Source organism: Buceros rhinoceros, unplaced genomic scaffold, assembly GCF_000710305.1.
Source record: "Buceros rhinoceros silvestris isolate BGI_N320 unplaced genomic scaffold, ASM71030v1 scaffold18385, whole genome shotgun sequence".
NCBI classification, from domain to species: Eukaryota; Metazoa; Chordata; class Aves; order Bucerotiformes; family Bucerotidae; genus Buceros; species Buceros rhinoceros.
The window spans coordinates 12501-15684 of record NW_010411353.1 but is presented as its reverse complement, the minus strand read 5'-3'; the positions used below and the strand labels follow the sequence as shown (position 1 = coordinate 15684).

Sequence of the window (3184 nt, the reverse complement as noted above, 5' to 3'; positions counted from 1 at the left end):
GGTCTAGGGGCAGGTGGTTCGGTGTGCAATGACCCTGCAGATAACGGACCAGGGCAGAGAGCCTGCTCCTCCCTGTGTCTCCTGTCTGGGAGACACTTCTGCTGCTTGGCCCCAAAGGAATCAGGGCCATGGAACCTACTTCTGGAGGTTTTCTCTCCTCCAGTCAGTGTGCTGAGGGTCACAGCCTCTGCTCTCAGGAGCCTTGACCCTGCAGCAGCGTGCACGGAGCCCCATGGATCTTCCCGGGAGCAGCCCCTGTGGTTGGGTCAATAACATCAACCTGACAGTGCCTGCAGGAGAGTGCCTGGCAGGATTTGGTGGGACACAGTCTGACCTCTTCTTCTTGGCCCTGTCCCATCCCAGCTGGGCATCCCTGATCTGTGTGTATGGGATACAGGACCCGGCTCTATTCTGATTTCCATTTTGCAGCATCCTGTGGTAACAGCAGCTGATGCCTGCCAGGAACCTGACCCTTTGCAAGGGTTCACGTTCCCGGGTTGCTCCTTAGGCAGCCAGGTTTTATCTCTGCATCTTGCTTTCCAAACTTTACTCTTCCTGAGCACTCAGGGCAGTCTTCGGCAGGATGTTTTGCCAGGTCTCCTTTCTGTGCAGCTGTATGATCTTTCCTTTCTTCCCCTTAGACACAGCCTGACAGGTTTTTCATTGCTCAAAGAAGCTGGGTCCTTGCAAGGAAAAGTCTCTGAGGAGGCACAGTCTGCTTGGAGCTCACGTCTGCCTTCATTCTGACGATGTCCATGGTGAGGCTTTCCGCAATGGCTTCTCAGAGCCTTCTCAGATTGCAGTGGGACTTGGAGTAGTAACTGCCTCCAAGGCGAGCAGAGCTGCAGCAGGACGGCAGAAATATTCTCTGGTGATGAGATATTGGCCACTTTTCCTCAGGCCCCATCACTTCAGACAGAATCGTGGTCATACCATCTTGTATCCTCCAGCCACAAATCGCCTTTTGTGCCTGAGACGTGCTGGCACCTCCACCCAAGCTGGTCAGCAAAGTGAAGCAGAGTCTTCGGTGCAGCAAAGCTGGGCCTGATGGCACCTGATCACCTCTGCCTCTGCCTTCACTATCCCTATTGACAGAACTAGACCAGTAATGGCTCCTCTCTTTCCTGTTTTTCCATGTGGTCCTGCAGCCCCTCCCTGCTCCTACCCCGTGTTTCACACGGGGACCCACAAATTCCAAATTCACCTTCCACCATATTCTCCAGCATTCAGTCAAAAATTTCCCACTTTTATGAACACCATTGTCCCAGAGGTAGGGAGCCACCACACCAGGGACCTGCCTCCTCTGACTCGGTGCTCCCTCCTGAACCTGAGCAGTGTTGGTGTGATGGTGGCCTGCCCAGATGAATGAGCAGAGCTGTGCTGGGATGAAGCAGTAGCTCCAGGCTGAGAGTTACTGCAGACAGACCTGGGACAAGGATATCATGTGGGGTGCACCAGGGTTGGCCAGCCTGGCCTGAGTGCTGGGCTCCAAACACCTCCTTGAAGTGCAAATCCATGCAACAGTGCCTGAGTGACACCCAGGGCCAGCACAGTCTCCAGTTCAAGCCACACTCTGATTCAAATGTTCAAGTGGGCAGGTGAGCCTCTGACCCACAGCAGATCCTCAGGGGCTCTGATCCAAGCCTTGAAGAGGTCAAGAGTAGGTCTCCTGCCTGCTCCCTCCCCAAGGCCCGGGCTGCCCTTGAGGAGGTTGGGGAGGGGTTCAGGGTACCACTTTATTGCATGAAGAGAGTCAGCACAACAGTGATTAGAAGAACAATTAGATAGCAGGAGAGGTTGAGGAAGACAGGAAAGACCCAACAGGGGTATCACCTCCTTCAAGACCAGTCAGACCAGTCAGTTTGTCCAGAGCAAGCTCCTCAAAGGAAAAAGAAACAAGATGTGGTGGCACACCCCAAAGGGAAGACAAGGTGACCTACCATCCCGGCGCATGTGCCCCGGCTGGAGGACAGCCAGGGCATTTGCAGTAGCCCAGAGGCTGCCAGGAGACACCAAGACATGTTGTAGATGCAGTCTAAATGTGGGGCAGGACTGAGGACAGACCCTCCCTCATCCTTCAAGCCCCAGATCTCAAAGGTTTTCCTGTAGGATGGGCAGGCTGAGAAAGAGATATACCCCGAGCCCGGGAGCACTGCATGGAGTGAGCAGGGAGTGCAGGCGTGAGGGATCAGCAAAAGAGGATGCTGGGAGCCGCAGGAAAACAGAAAGTGGAGATCAAAAGATGCAAGAAAAGGGATGACAGGCTGACAGTGGGAACGGCCTTTCCACAGCTCTCCCTGGGGGAGAGACAGGGCACTGGGCTTTGGAGAGAAATACTGCCCCACTGTCACCCCGCAGCAAGCTGCTTTTGGAGGCAGGAGGAGCCACCATGGTTGGTGGCACACCAGTGTCTCATGGTGGCTCAGGATGCAGCAAGGATGAAACTTCTTGGAAACCACTGCTGCAAACAAAAGCCTGGTGGTCAGTGTAGCTTGTGCCAGCCCGCACCCCTGCACCAGCTGCTCCTCCAGTGGCTTGGCAAGAGGTGACGAAGAGCAGTGGCAGGCTGCCCTCTCTGGTCTTTCATCACAGCTGTCAACTCCAAGCACAAGAACTGTCTATGGCCCCATCTCCTCAACAGCCAACTGCCAAATGTCCAGCAAGCTGCTGGTGGGGCTGGAGAAGAGCAGGTTTTGGTCCCTGCCTATGACACAGGAGGGCACATGCAGGAATGGCTGCCTGCCCTGATGCTGCTGGAGACTTGGAGATGGGCTTGGACTCTGCCCGCCTGAAGAGGACCTCACCCTGCCCAGGGCCAGAGGACATGCTGGGACTTCACCTCGTTGGACAAGAGGTCGTTCCTTGCCTTCCAGAAGCACTGCAGCTGAACTTCTCCTTCCCTCCTCGTCCTGAACACTGGCTTGGTCCTTTTACTCAACGGCAGCAGGTCCATGGAAGTCCTCCTGAATTTCTAGCAGGCTCGGGGACCTCCCCTGCCTCCCTCCCCGCTTCCCCGCAAGGCCCTGAGCACAGGTGCAGCGCACCCCCTCGATAAAGCCGCTCCCGCCAGCCGCAACCGCCCTCTCGTAACAGCATGGGGTGTCAGGAAAGCAGCGTTTGGCATGTGCTTCAATGGAGATGGGAACGGGGCGTCAGCCCGCAGCCGCAGAGCGGACAGCTCTGT

At 55.9% G+C, this 3184-nt stretch overlaps 1 protein-coding gene across 1 annotated transcript in view; it reads right to left on the bottom strand.

Moving 5' to 3' along the window:
- GRIN1 (glutamate receptor, ionotropic, N-methyl D-aspartate 1) overlaps window positions 1-3184 on the bottom strand; it is a gene marked incomplete at both ends in the record, with an annotated part of 27303 nt that overhangs the window by 15456 nt on the left and 8663 nt on the right. The gene's annotated exons all lie outside the window — the stretch shown is intronic.